At 42.2% G+C, this 15,652-nt stretch overlaps 1 protein-coding gene and 2 long non-coding RNA genes across 5 annotated transcripts in view; 1 reads left to right on the top strand and 2 right to left on the bottom strand.

Annotated features, from left to right (window-relative positions):
• LOC116929630 (tyrosine-protein phosphatase Lar) overlaps positions 1–4,569 on the bottom strand; it is a 38,581-nt gene extending 34,012 nt beyond the window's left edge. The window contains 1 exon segment of the mRNA XM_045178601.1: positions 4,432–4,569. The gene's annotated coding sequence lies outside the window, so the exon portion shown is untranslated.
• LOC116929635 lies at positions 1,272–11,537 on the top strand. Of its 3 annotated transcripts, none has more exons than XR_004397995.2 (4): positions 1,272–1,536; positions 1,631–8,460; positions 8,884–10,894; positions 10,972–11,537. It is a non-coding gene; the product is annotated as an uncharacterized LOC116929635 (long non-coding RNA). The 3 variants fall into 3 exon arrangements; XR_004397993.2 differs by having other exon boundaries at positions 8,884–11,095; positions 11,183–11,537; XR_004397994.2 differs by lacking the exon at positions 10,972–11,537 and having other exon boundaries at positions 1,275–1,536; positions 8,884–9,009; positions 9,089–9,407.
• Positions 11,538–13,116: 1,579 nt separating this feature from the next.
• Positions 13,117–15,646, bottom strand: LOC116928601. The gene is made up of 3 exons (XR_004397332.2): positions 15,142–15,646; positions 15,038–15,069; positions 13,117–14,945 (listed from the first exon to the last, which is right to left on the bottom strand). It is a non-coding gene; the product is annotated as an uncharacterized LOC116928601 (long non-coding RNA).
• Positions 15,647–15,652: the final 6 nt, after the last annotated feature.

Here is a 15,652-nt window from a genome sequence, read left to right as displayed (position 1 = left end):
TTCCTGATTGTCTTGGCGAGGACTAGCCCTGCCTGGCTAAACGAAAGCAAAGCGTTTGCGATAGACTAGCCATTGTTTTTCTTGGAGATTCACGGGGGAAAAAGAAAGGAGGGGACGAGAATGTTTTATTGATATTGCAACATGATAACAGCCACCCCCTTTTTTTTTTTCTTTTCGATTTTATTATTTTCCCCACCCAAACGCTTTCGTGTCACTCTAATCGTCACGGGTTGTGCACGTTGCCTTTTGTTCCGTCTGCCCCAACACGAGCCAGCCAGCCAGCCAGCCACACAATGGACAAGAAGGAAGAAAAGAAAAAAGGGCGGATCGAAAAGTGTCGGGTTTTGTTTCGTTGTGTGCAAATGGGCAAATGGGCAAATGGGCAAATGGGCAAATGGGCAAATGGGCAAATGGGCAAAAGAAAGGCTGAATGGCCAGCGAAAGCGGAATTGAATACAAGTTTTCCTTGTTTCGGCTGGTGGCAAGTCTTCTTCTCGCTAATAGCATCCACGTGAGACTGAACAGAGTCTTCGGCGATCCTTTGTCGACATCAAGTAATACAACCGCCCTACTGGTAGTGGTAGCCCTTGCTAATGGCAGACGGAAATGACAAGTTTGCGTGTTTCACATCGATTGCTCGTTCCTTTTGCGCTACTCGCACACATTTCGTTTGCCTTCTGACTCCTCAAAAAAACCAAACGAAAGAAAACGGATAAAAGGACTGGCTACTTTCCCGTTTTCTGGCCAGTCTGTTGCGCCGCATAACGTTCACAGTGACTGATTTATTTAGCCCAATTCTTTACTTTGCCCTGCCCTTGTTTGACCCCCACCGGATTAGCCCGTACCGAAGAAAACATGAACGCCAACGGGAATTGTTCGACTGTCTCGCGCCAATTGAATGCCAGTCAAACACTGAAACAAAACAAAGGTTGACTGGTTGCCTCCGCCCCCCTCTATTCCCTTTCTGAAGAGGCCCACAGAAGAAACAACTGTCATCGAGTCTTACAACATTTCTTTCAAGGCGACGACACTTGCAAACGGGGGAAAGAAAGAAACAAATTCAAACAAAAACGAGGACTTTTTTGAGAAGTTGTCGAACAAGAAGAGACACATGAAAAAAGCGCGTTGCGGACTCGAGACTGTCGTCAACATCCGCACTGTGACTCGGTCCACGGCAGACTAAATGAGTGACTGGAACGCCACTGGAAAAGCATGGCCGAAATGCGCAAGTCTCTGACTTTCGGCTTCTTTTTCTGTACTCTACCCCTCCTACCCCTAGCCCAAACGCTGGTCTTGCAACGCGCGCGACTCATCTGATCGGCGCGGCTGAACCACCCGCCCCAATGCCTTGGCCGACGATTCGCTGCACAACCAACGATTCCGTCCAAGTGTTTCACCCCCATAAAGGCGCACAGGTCCACACCATGAACCGTTAGTGCGTTCACTCATCTCTTCGCTACCTGACGTCTATCGACTCGGCTACGACGCTTCGCTACTAGTGCAACAACAACGGATCTCATTACGCAAACAAAAAAGGTAAAAAAAAAAATTATAAAACGACGGACCCGTTTCTATTCCTTTTGTTTGTTTTTTTTCTCCCACCTTCTTTTTGTTCGTGCCAATAAAAAAGAAATGGCTTCTTTCGTTGGAGGTGTGCAATAAAAGAAAAAAGGAAAAATTCCATTAGAGCTAGTGCCCGACTGCCACCTTAGTCCTATCTGCAGAGAGAAAAACGCCGTCCGTCTTCTCTTTTCACGTCCTTAATGGATTGGGATCCAGCCAACGTTGGCCAAAAAAAAGGGAAGGAAAGGAAAGAGGGCCTATTCATTTGGACTTTTGACTTCTCTACACACACACATAGACATATACACTAGTCCCAAAAGTATACAGGTACACTGACTCTTTGGCCGTCCCATACTTTTTTCTTTTTCGGCTGGGAAAGAGGAGAGGGCTGATTAATCGCATTACGGCGACATGACCGGCCAACTCGTTACCTTTTCTCTCTCTCTCTCTCTTTCTCCAGACTACAGAAATGCGATCCATTGCGCTGCTCCCTTTCTTATCCCTTAAAAGAAAGAGAAACTTTTCGTTTTCTTTTGTGTGTGTGTGTAGATATTCCTTTATTTTTTTTTTAATTCAATCGGCTTATAGTTTTTGTGTGCCTCTCTCTTTCTCTGTGTGTGTGCGTGTGTAGTGTTTCAATAGAGGAATTTAGACAACACGTCGAAAAGGAGAGAAGACTTTGAAAAAAAGAAAATCCTTGTTCCTCTTTGGGACCATCGTCAGACAGGATTATTGTCATTGTCCATTCGCCAGTTGAAATCCTTTTCGACTCTTATTTTCTTTTCACATTCGCCCCTCCCCTGCTCCCTAACCCACCGACAACAATCCCATTGAGGACAATGTTTATGCAACACCAATAAAAGATGTGCAGAGTAACATGCGTCATTACGAATGTAGCAGACACACACACACACACCCTCACGAATACGTAACTCTCTTTCTTCGCCCGTTTTTCCTGTGTCGTGTTGTTGTGAGAAGGACCAAAGTTATCGCAGTCAAAGCAAATGGGGAGGGAGATTGATTTCGACATTTCGGTCAAATGAAAACATTCGATCCAACGGCCATTGTCTGATCGGATTAGGGGCCCCTATTTTTCAGATTCCAAATGCCATCGAAAGGAAATCACCAAAGAAAATAGCGAGTGCCTTTTCCAATCTCGGACGATGATCGTGAAAAACCCACATCAAAACAAAGTGGAATGGAGAAACTGAATAGACTCAATCCCTTTTCGCCCCCCCCCCTCCTCACCCCGCACTGTTTTGCCATTCACGATTCACCTATCGCTACGACTGACGTTCCCCTCTCGTCTTCGATTGCTTTTGTCAGAGGCGAGGACTACCTGTGCACCCAACTTCTTCTTGTTGTGTTCTTTTGATGGCTATTTCAACCAAGGCGGCACAAATATTTTCCTCCTTTTTGCCCGCTGTTTTGTTTTGACTCTTGAGCATGTTGCCTTCAACGTATAATCCTCTTTCAGTCATACTTTTAGGTTTATGTTCCTCGTTTTCTTGCTCCCTAATAAGGTTAATCCTTCAAAGAAGAGGGGAAAACAAAAAAGAAATGGGCCCTGAAGGAAAAAGATCCTTTTTTGCCTCATCGCGTCCTTTCTTTTCAACACCTTTTCATTATGAACAACCTCAAAAGCCGGGCGAAGACGTGAACGAGACAGCCGTTCAGGAATAAGAAAAATAGAAACAAAAAAACAAAAACGTTCTTGTTCATTATTCGCAGCGAGCCACTAATCGATAGGAAACCGTCAATCATCACACCCACTAAAAACGTAATAGTCACCCCACCCACTCTTGCTACTTCCCTACCCTACCCCTTACAATTTGTCTTTTTGTTTTTGTTGAGAGGCAATCGATCGCCAGAGGACTTTGCTGTTCGTGACGCCCACATCAAACAATCAACAGCGATCACTGAAATTGATTTCGTCCAGTTAGACGATTGAACACGTCCCCGCGGACGTGAGCCACGGCGCAACCACCTCAGTCGGCGATCCCGCCCGCCTACGCCATCTAGCGGTCCTTTAGAGAACCAAGTCGAGTCATCCAAGTTTCGCGTCGGTGAGGGGCAGCACTGAGGCATCGATCAATAAACCACACACACAATCATCATCCAACCAACCCCCACTCCCTCCTTGCAGCTATGGAACCAACACGCAACGCACGTCGGTCGGCATACATAAACTAGCACCAAAGTCGTTGGTCATAAAAATCCTTCGACTCTCTCTCTCTCTCTCTTTCCTTCTCCGTCTCGCCTCCCTTTCTGCTTTTCACCCTCATACAGGGAAACTTGCATCCATCTATTACACATCTCGCTTCTTCCCCCCTGTGCACCATTCCGACTCCACCCCAACGGCTCTCCAACTTTCGGTTGCGTCCACACCCAAAAATATTCATTTTTTGTTCCTCCTCCTCTGTTGAGTTTTACCGATTTTCCCCCCAGACATTCATCAACTCTGCTTTTCACGTAAGAAAGTAAGAATAATGGCAAAACGCAAACAAGGACATCATCTTTGATGATCGAACGCACACCCCATTTGATCCATTGCGCTTGTTAAATTTGCGTTTCTAGACCAAGTCGCGACAGCCGCACATCGTACCGTCTCTGCCTCTTTTTGTCTTGTGGCCATTTCAAAAAATCAAAAGAAATTCTTTTCTCTACTTTTCCAATAAAAAGCCAAATGAAAAAGTAGAAGCATTTCCATAGATACAAAAGATAGGTGGTTGTGTGTGGCGCTTTAGGGCGCAGCGCGAGGAGGAGTACGTGGTAGGAAGGCTACCAACCAGCGCTTCGTAGATGGCCTCTTTATTTCCTTCTTCTGTATCTATGGAAATGATTCTCTTAAAATGACGATGCATTTACCTGGAAAAGAAATACGAATTCCTGTAGGCAGAGGCAGATAGTCCGAGTTGTCGTCTGCCAACATCCGAGCAACGGATGGACGTACAATGGCGCACCACCCAGAAGTTTTGATTTTTTCCCTTTTAGTGTTCCTTCGAGTCTTGTCGAGATGGGTGAAAGAAAAGGCGCCCGACACCTGAAAAATAAAACAAGAAGAAAATAAATCAAATCAATGTGTGCGCCAGGCATTTTTGACGTTTTTTTTGTTTAAATAGTTTGACAGGTTGGGGGAAAGAATATTTCAAAAAAAGAAAAGAAAACAGAAAAGAGATGGACCGATATGTTTGTGACGTTGTACGCCCAACGTCATAAATCACCCCACACCGAAATGAACCCAAACGGTTGACAAATGTATTTGGCCTTCCACCTCCACAGCGAAGCTCATTCATCGAATTTCTGGGCACGTGGCCAACTATTTTGTTTCCTCTCAATCGATTGTCGAACGAAATTTCGGCGGAGCGGCCGGCCTCACATCCATCGCTCCTTGCTCTGCCGTAGTTTGATCCTCGTCTACACCAATTCATTTCGTTTCCTTTGAGACGGAATCCTCGTTAAGGATTGCGTAAACAAGTCGGCGGAGGTGGGTGAGGGTGAGCAGAGAAATAGAGAAATAGGGAACGCGTGCGTACGCGGGGTGTGACGAAAAAGACGAAAAAGAAGAGCGATGCAACGGGCGGCGAAATGAAGAAGCCGAAAAACAAGACGCACGGCAATTTCAAAAGCTTCTTTCCCGTCTCCTTTTTCACGGCGTCGACAAAAGCGGCAGGGAGAGCGGGAGAGAGAAAGAGAAAGAAAGAGAAGCTGATGGATGGGGAGGAGCGAAAGACAAGCAAAACAGCTGCAGCAACAACACGGAGCCGAACTCATTTGACAAAACGATAACAGCGATGCCACCGAAGCTCTTGATTGAAAACGAGTCCTAGTTTTCTCGGTCTAGGCCAATGCAAACGAGACGCCTGCATAAACTAATAGCACCGAACTTTTTTTTATTCCTCCGGCCATTTGACACGGCTGACTGGACTCGATCGAAACATTGGCGAGTTTAGGGGGTGAGACGGAGAGAGAGAGGGAAACAGATCAATAGACACGCTAGTCGTACGTAGACGTCGTCCCTTTTCTCTCTTTCTTCTACCGACGACGCACTTTGACGCCCCCCGCCCGTTGAACAAATGCGCCATCGATTGACTCTACATTTTAAAAAAAGAAAAGAAAAGAGAAAGAAAGAATCGGGCATAGGAAAAAGAAAAAGAAAGGGTCGCTGTTCCCCCCTCTTTGACTTTTAGTATCGAGAAATTAAGTTTCCTGGCCTTTATTTGCTAGCGAGGAAACGAGCAGCTGGACACGGTTGGCGCTACAGACGGTACACGTGTTTCTGGGAAAGAATTTACCAATGAAAGAACCCACGGATTATTTTTGGTCCATTTCATCACTAAACAAAACCACAAAAAAAAAAAAGTCGAAGGGAAACTGTAAAAGTGAACCATCAAGGGCGTTTTATTTGGACTAACAGAAAAATTTTTTAAGGGGAAAAACCCTATCAAACAATCGGTTTTTTTTCTTTTCTTCTTTCCAACTCAAGTCCATGAAAACTGAAACCCGATTTCCTTTTGGTTAGCAGGGAGCAAAATAAACCTGCACACACAACTTTTTGTACGTGTGTGTGTGTGTAGATGTGTGTTGCGGTCGTCACTGGGACGGATCAGGTTTCTCTAACGTCTCGTTGCACGCACGACAACTTGCGATGCAAAAGATTTCAGGGGGAGAAAACATTTTCCATCATCGCGATGGGTCGCGCAAAAAAGACGACATTCTCTTCGATTGGGAGGGGGGAAGATGAAGAGAATGATCGTCAAAATGGTATTACGACAGTGTGGGTGTGTCACGACCGAGGAGAAAAAAATGGACATGAACCGTCAGAAAATAGGAAATTTTCCCGATCGTAGAACGACGAATGAAAACGTTTAGAGCAATCAATTTGCGTGCAGGCGTCCGACTTTGAGCAAAAGCACACCAGGATGGCAAACGACGTCGTTTTTACCGGCGTGAAAACCAAACCAATTGATGCGACTGGTCACGTACACTGAAACTAGTTTCTGCAAAACATTTCAACAGGGAAAGAACAATAAAAGCGAAAGACCATTGAACTTTACCAATTTTCTTGTTGTTTTTTTTTTTCTACGAAATAAAAGTAAAGTAAAGAAAGAAAGAAAAAACAAGTGAACGATAAATGTCGTTAGACATTGCAGCAGATCGATCTTGCCCATGAACAACAACATGATGGGAAATGCTTCGGGGCGTTATCTCATCCATTTTTCATATTCATTTTTCTTACTCTACGACTCTGCTCTACGGGGAAAGAGAACCACTCGAAAAATACACATATATATATATATATTTATTTTTTTATTTTCAACCCCCCACCCAAACAGAGAAACATTTTGTAGACTAGTACCACCCCAAGAGACGCCGCCATTGAAACGCAGTCAGTGGCTCTTTTTTATTTCGGCTTTTTCCTCATTTTACCTTTTGGATAGAAATTGAAAAACTAAATTCCAAAATGTAGGTTTTCTCACGCACTACACACACACACGACGACACACGTTAATTTGTTTTGTGTGGCCAAGAACGTATCGACAAGGACAGCACTGAAATGCACTTTTGAGTTGAATTTATATGTTCACTCGTATTTCGTTTTTGGGCCCGTTATTTTTTCATTCGTATCTCTCTTCTAAAAATGTGTTTTTCGTCGTCTTCGTCGTAGGCTCACTACGAAATCACTTGAAATCAAGAGGCCCGAAACGAGAAGTTTGCAGCACACACAGACACACGAGACTCGTTTCAAGAATTGATTTCCATGTCCAAAATCAGCAAGAGTCAGTTATTCACTTTTGCCATCAATTCAACCAGCACATGTCCGAGAGAACACATGACTTTCTCACTGTTGAAACTCGGTGGAAATTAGCAAACAAAATGAGAAAAGAAATGCTAGCTGCCAGTGTGTCTTGGCTGCTGCTGTATTGGGACTCGAGTACTAAACTAAATGTAAAGAAGAAAAGGTCTGATATGGGCGCCAAAGGGCGCCACTAGTTTTCCTTGTGTGGCTGGCGCAGCGGCGCTGGCAATGCTGGCAAACACCATACAGAATAGCGAAGGGCGGAGCTTCACATTTTTTCCCCCTTCCATGCCCCTTCTTTTTCTTCTTCATGGCCTCCAAAACGTTGCCAGATCATACTTCGAAACGCAAAAAAAAAATAGATATATTTGTAAATCTTTTTGAATTTGTCGTGCTGGTGGTGTTTGCAAACGAATCTCAATATTTAATATTCCAACAATAAGAAATGGGTCGATTAAACGTATAGCGAATGAGTTGCATATGTTTCAACGACAAGTAAATCCGTCAGCCTGACACAAGTGACACATGTTGCCAAAATGTGCAAAGCAGTGGACGAAAATGGGAAAACGTCATGAAAAATCGATGACAGACTAACCAGCCGTCGTCAAGTGTCTTGGTCAATGCTCTTACACGATTGTACGTCCAATAATAACAATGCATTATTGATACTAAATGCAAAGCCGATTACAAACGTAGTCTAGTTAGGCTGGTGGGGCTTTGTTTCGATTTTGATTCATGGCGAATGCTGGAGGGCGTGAACCATTGGTGTTTTGGTTGTTGGAGTTGGGCCCACCGTCGTGACGCATCATCAGATTATATTTTTGGTCGTCTTTTCCTTGCGTCGTCGAATGCCCACACTTTTATCTCTTTGACAGGTAGCTGTCTGGGGCCGAGTGGTTCACTGTCATTCCATTTCACACACAGCACATCGGCCGACTATTGTCATCAGTGATCTCGCCGTTATATTGGATCCAGTCCAGCTGCACGTGGAGCCCCCTCCCCCCCCCCCTTTTTTTTTATTCGTGGGGGATGCCATCGTCAGCTGTTTAGCACCGAACGACAATGTGATTGGACATTCCTCTACCACTTTACAAAAGGTATTGATTACCAACTGCTGCAGCCGACTCGAGACACACCAAAAGAAAAGGGCCTTGATTAGTATATAATTGAAATATAGAAATAATATAGGCACGTGAAGCCATGTACCACAAATGCTTGCGGGATTAAATTGATATGATGAGGCTTCGCATCACACATTAAGCCCCACTTTTTTGTGTGGCTGTCTTTTTTTGCTATGGTTTCACGTGGACATTGTCTGATCGTCAGAAACTGAAATGTAATTGACAAATATACGATATGTGGGAAATTATATTCATCGTCGCTTTTGTGGGCTTTCCGTGCAATATTAGCCTTTGTTGTCTGTGTGAGTCTGTTGCTATTTCTGATATTTAATGCAATTGTAGTCTACGTAGCTATGTGTTAGTTTTTATGGCATAATATCTTTTTCTTTTGCTGGCTAGTTTCAACAGGAGCAGTTTCCATCAGGACATGAATCATGGTAGCAAGTGTGCATTTCTCGCGTCTTTTGTTGTCAATATTTGACGAACAAGAAATACGTAGACCACCCCCAGATCCATCATCACCAAGTTGGTGCACAATGCTACAAGGTTCCATTTTTCTTCACGTCAAATATATACTCTTTTTGTTTCGCTTTCTACATCTTAGGTTGTCTAAATGCACGTTGTGTATAGTCTACATACAACCCAACTTGTAGGTGTATCAAGGAAGAAAAATGTATAGCTCGAAGGGGTATGTGAACAAAACTTTTTTTTCTTCGATACAAATATCGGTAAATATAGACCTACATTATATACTAGATGTGTATTTCAGTTTGTCTAAAATGCATAGTAGAGGACTATTAAAAAACACACACACGTGAAACATTTCCCAGGCCTATTGTGTGTATAGACAGTAGACTATAGGAAACTACGGGAGTGTGTTTGTCGTTTAGATTTAGCCCACGTAATACACCAGCAGAACTTTGCACGATCGATATGGTGGCGTTTGGAGAAAATCTGGCAAAATGACCAAGTTATAGTATAGTCTTATCAAAATCATTTATTGATACGGATGGACGTGCTGCTAGATAAAGCCCTTCTGAAAAGCTAAAACTTTTGCATATTACATATGAAATGAGTCTAGTTGGCGACAAGCTCCATCATTTTAAGACTTGTTGGAGTGCAACATCTTTTAGCTGCAAAGAACAAAAGAATCAGGTGCATTTCTATAATATAGTGCTGGCACATCTACTGTACATACAATAAGTTAGGGGAAGAGATTCTACTCGTCTAATGCACTCTATGTAGACTATATAGCTACGTGCGGGAAATATGAGTCCTATCTACATGTTGGGCATTGATTTCCGATGAAACATCAAGAAAAAGGGGCATACAGTAGATGGAATAGAAAAGAAGGAAACGAGCCAAGTTATGTGTATCATATACAATGCAGTAGATCTATCTGTATATGTATAGACTATACGCTGCTGATGTAGTGTACAGTGCGCATAGAAGCGCACTGTACACTTTCAAAGAGAGAATGGCATTTTATGTGCTTAAATAAAAAGAATACACAAGGCCGAGATAAACACGCAAACTGATGATATTTACTCGATTCTATTTTTTATTACTGTTTTTATTCTTCCCCTTCGTTGCAGGCGAGTCGTCTCATGGATATATAAACGTCGTCTCCTCATCGGCCTTTCTTATTGTTTTTTATAGACCAAAAAAGGCATCACAAAGAATAAAAGTTGATGTAGATGTATCACGGAATCACCGCTGTTTGCTGTGCTCTACATAGACTATAGGGCGAGATACAAAGTTTGATTGAAGACCTATCAGCTAACAATATAGACGATATGCTGATAGATATAGCTGTACAGCATTGCAACTGTTCTGCTGTCCGGCAGCAGTGGAGCAGCCATACACATTCCCCTGTTTCATCACACACAGCTTATTGTGCCTCACCCTTTTGCTTCATTGGGTTTTTGTTTGGGTTTTTTCGTATTTGCTGTTATGGGTCAATGCATTGGCCAACGTAATATCGTCTCTGTACATCTGTACAAAGAGCAAGGTTATATACCAAACGACTTGTTACCATAATCTACTGGATGCAGGCACGTTTCTACGAAATTTGCTATAGCCTACATATAGATTGGCTTTTGCAAATGACTATTTGCAAAAGCTAAGAAAAAGCGAGTGCGGTTGGCTGGTGCTGCTGTATAGGCTACACAGCAATAATCCGTCATCTTCAAAGTTGACGTGCCATATCGGAAGCTGTTGTTGTTTCATGTTGAGCATATAATTTAATGTCACATACGTAGGCTATACATTTTTTTACTTTTGTCTGTAGTCCCACAAATATAAAAGTACAGAAACTCAAGTGCGCCTGGGGAAGACGAGAGTCATTTCATCTTCAATGGAAATCAATGAAAAAAAAGGGGGAACAAACATCTCGATCATTATCTCTTAGGTAATAAATTGTGTATGTGTAGCCTACTTTGTGATGGTCTTGTCTATATATAGAGGACAATGGCTCGACGCAAAAAGAGTCTACGTGCATCACACAGCATATTAGTCTACAATGTAGTCTGCGTCCTAAGAATAACCTGATGGCGACATGGTATATAAACGCGCGTCACTGGCAACACAACAGTGTAATCCAATCATACAGGTTGGCCAATCTTTTTGTCCACCTTATCTTTTGGGTACACTCGCCACCACGTACAAGAGCATTTATTATCAAATTGTCTATTTTTAGAAAACACGCTGCAAAATAAATGGAAAAATTGCTTAGGCTATACGAGCTGTGATGATCTAAAGGCGATTGCAGAATAATACGAGTTTGTATATAATAAACACAACACATGTGTCAAATGACGAAAATAATTATACAATTCTGTTCCTGAATATTTAATAAAGCCACGCGCATTAAAGCATTTCCAATCTACAATCATGCTGGATGAACAACCGCCTTTTTCTGTTGTTGCTCTATCGATTTTTGTTTTATTGTACCAGCACGCAGACCCCGAAATGAAATATCGACATGCTGCAAACATTATGCGATGATGGCATGAAATGAATACTCAATTTAAAAAATATACATATATTTAGATGAAAATGAAAAATGTGTTTCTTGTTTCTTCTTCTTTGTCACCTAGGCAACTAAGCGGCACGAGCCGTGTGCTGCTGCTGTCCGTACACATATTTATACATCATCTGCATATCTGATGTGCATTTGTTATTACCATCAGATTTCGCTTTTGACTGGCAACAGCAGGCGGCACCAACATCGTGTAGACTGGCGGCCAAGAATTTCACCCCCTGCCCCCGCTCTCAAACGTGGTGCAATAGATTTTATTTTTCTACAGTCATAAAAATATGTTGTCCAAATGCATCAGGGTGGCCGATCCTATTTATTTTCTTAACACAACGGCCGTAAATACGTTACTGCCGCCGTGGGCTTTAAAAAGATGCAGGTCCGCATCGTCTCAAGTTTTCTTCCATCTCTCGCAGCCCCCTCGCAAATTCCATTTGACACGACGTAGCCTACCAATGTGTGGAACAAGTAGGAACGGGCGTTCCATTGTTCCTTTTCAAATGCCTCCATCCAAAAAGAATAATTCAATTTCAAAAATGAGTTGGCCTGCCGTCTGCTAAACTATTGGCAGATAATGTATTGACCCTTAAATCGTATATATGAAATGGAAGCGCTGTGATAAATAGATTTGACGCTTTACACGCCTATATAATACACCGGCGCATGTGAAGAGAAATGATGGTGATGGACCGAATATGGCACACTACGCCACCTATACGTACCGAACTATATTGATTGAAAAATAATTGAATAATGCCGGGGCAATCTTGTTGCCTTAAAATCTAGGACGAACTTTGGTATTTAAGAACATATACATGTAGCCTAGTCTATACTATATAGACAGAGGAAGATGCAAAAAAAGAAGAAACACCAAGGCGACGAAAGATATGTACCTAATGCACAATGTGTATAGATGATGTCGTGTCTTTAATACCCATGTATGAGTATATAAATCACGGCTCAGCGTATATCTACTGTATAGTTATATACAGTACGTATAGAGCCTAATAAAAAATGTGTTATCAGGCCTTTGCCAGCCCAGCAGCAGTCGCCCGCTTAAAGAGCACAGTCGGTTCAAGAAAAGTATAAGAGGAATAGAGAGCTTTGTATAGTCTTTTATTTGTCTCCCGACAGCATATAGTCTATACATTCCGCATCCCATACATATAGGCCATGTACAGACTTGTAATAAGACTAATACCAACGCAAATTTAGATTCGAATAAAGTCAAGTTCAAATCAATTGTTCTATAATGACTATAGAGGCTACCGTATATTATTTGTTTCGTCTGCGTGTTTTGCCTCTGAAATGCCATTTTGATTAGATGAAGTTTAGGCTATTTATTTGTCTCAGATACAATGGACGGGCTTTCAACAATTCTAGTCGCGGATGTGAAAAGGCATCGTGATATGCTATTCATTAGGAAGTGTATCATATAGATTTCCATCCAACCAGCAACTCCATCTATTACGCTATAGATGACATTGTAATTATTGGCAGCGGTCGCGCATTCAATCAATAATACGCGTATTCTTTCGTAATGCACCACGTAGACACACAGCACGCCAGAAATAATTAGACGAGGTTGTTGTTCACCTGTGCACGTCAACAGAGGATTGCATCGTACGACGACACAACTTCTACCAGTATAGTATAGCGTATAGCCTAATACATCTGATAAAGGAAAAACGTCATTTCGGGCAGAGAGCGCGAAATTCGAATCTCTCTCCTTTTTGTTTTGTCTGTTCGCTTGTCTGTTGACGTATTATTATTATTTTTTTTTTTTAGGTTTTTTTTAAATTATTATAGCGCCTGCTCTGCGTGCTGGGACGCGACGGACAGTAAACGTCATATAGGTGCATTCAAAACGGACCCAAACGAACGGCCCACTTGATTCAAGTCAACAGCGCAATGCGCATTCGGCATCAGTCGAGTCAAAACGCGACATTTATCCCATCTCCAATCTTTCTCTCTCTACATCTTTTTCTTTAAGTCTGTAACGCGCTTCCGACACGTGCGCCTCTCTTTTTTCGTCCATTATTATTTCCACTGATGCCAGAATTATTATTATTATTATTTGTTTTTTTTTAACCTCATTTCCTTATATTTGTGGACTTGTGATGCAGTCTGTATAGACGTCGACACGCATCCCCTCCCGTTCTATATTACGTGTTGTTTTTTTACGGTGCCGAGTGCAGCGTCGATGCGACATCATTTGGCACATATATACGTCTAAAGCACGCCATTTTATTGATTCTTCTGCAATCTCGGAGGCCGAAACATTCCGATAAAGTTGAATTAATATTAGATTTATCCAGTTTTGTCGACTGTCCAACGGAAGTCGACCCGACTGCACTATATATACAGACCACTCTTTCTCTCATCGAAAGTGAACACTTGAAAAGAAATAAAAGGGGCTGCAACGTCACACGGCTGCTGCTGTATATGATAAGACATTGTGCAACATAGTCAATCGTTCGTGTGCCAACGCCATGGCCCATGTATTGCATCAGCAACGCACTCGAATCAAAAGGATATCCGAGTCTTGACGAAACCAAACTAACCGGTGCGATTAATTGTAGCTACTGCAGCAATGGTCGCTTATCAATCCGGCCGTCTCCTTCGCATTGGCAGAGGCCTAGACTACGTGAATTTGATATGCCCATGTCACAGGATCCACACGAAAGAAAATCCTGATCTCGGCGGAAGTGCGTAGTTTGCAATAAACAGTAGGCGTATATATTCAACAGGATGCATAAACGTGCCTGGACATTCAATGCTTGCCTAATGCGTTTCATTTCATCTCGTTTCGAGAAAGAAGTTTTTTTTGTTTTTTTATTAATTGGGTTGTGGCATAGGGAAGTAGAGAAAGGCCAGCAGGTATATGTTTTTTTTTGTTTTTTGTTTTTTACTAAAGACATTTACTACAGTCAACAGTTCCCTGATGGGAAAAGGCCTGGAACAATAGAATTCTGACGTCAGATAACAAAGGTCGACGCTGTCGACATCGTATAATCTCAGTGAAGGCCTTGTTTGGAATTCTCTCCATCTTCTTAGTAGTTAGTACATTGGAAGAAAAGTTATTCCTCAGCTGGAACAACCTTTTTGCCCGTCAAATAGATACGACTTATGGTGTTAAAGAAAAATATCTAAATGTTTAAAACATAGGCTACTGTGAATACAATATACGTATCTATTCAAAAGGGAGATTTTCAATTTTCATGTGGCCCATCGACAAAACGGAGAACCACAAACACTGTATTCTTCTTGGTATTATCCCAGCACAATGTCCCAAACGAACTCTCCTCTGTGTGTTTGAGTTTCTTATCTGCATGCGATTGCCTTCCACGATGATGCATTTCTCTTATTCTCTCTTTTATTTTTGGTTGGTTGGGGGGGGGGGGGCAAGAAAAAACAACCTAAACTATACAGAGAGGATCTGGTTAGCATCATTTCATGTATTTAGTGTCAAGATCCGGATCCAAACTACTTGACATTCAATGAAATTCAAATTACCTTTTCTGGTGCTTTTTTTTTTTCTCCTTCAGCTTTTACGTCATATAAACAAACAAATTTTTTATACGAAATCGTAAAAAAAAAAAAAATAGAAAAAGGCAAACCATGCATGATGGTGGAATATAGTGAGTGGGCGGAGTTGAATGAAGAAAGAAGAAACAAAACAAAACAGCGGTCGTCTTATTTCCTCCTCCGGTTTGATCTGCTGGTTGTGTGCAGTCCCGCACCCGATAATCGTCATCCGGCACCAGCAAAAGGGACATGTTTACGCACACACACACACACACACACATCATACATAGAGAACTAGTGCCATAAGAAAATTATGAACCGGATGGAATTCTTATAGTCAGTCACTCTCTTGTTCGTTGTCGTCATCGTGATACACCTCCTCTTTCACATTTTCGTGCAGCAATGGAGGGAGGACAAGAATCAAATGGAAGAGAAGGAAAAAGAGGAGAATAAGAATAAGAGAGAAAGCGTGACCCCACTTGGAATAAAGCAAAAGCTCGGGAATGAGAAAGAAAAGGAAAAAAAAAAAAAAAAGGGAGAGAGGAAGGCTGAAATCAAGGCAATCAACAACTAGCAACCACATAGGCAGTTAGTCTCTCTGCC

This window comes from Daphnia magna, linkage group LG8 (genome assembly GCF_020631705.1).
Source record: "Daphnia magna isolate NIES linkage group LG8, ASM2063170v1.1, whole genome shotgun sequence".
In the NCBI taxonomy this organism is placed as follows: domain Eukaryota; kingdom Metazoa; phylum Arthropoda; class Branchiopoda; order Diplostraca; family Daphniidae; genus Daphnia; species Daphnia magna.
Note: the sequence above shows the minus strand (reverse complement) of the source record. Positions and strands in the feature narration are given on the sequence as shown.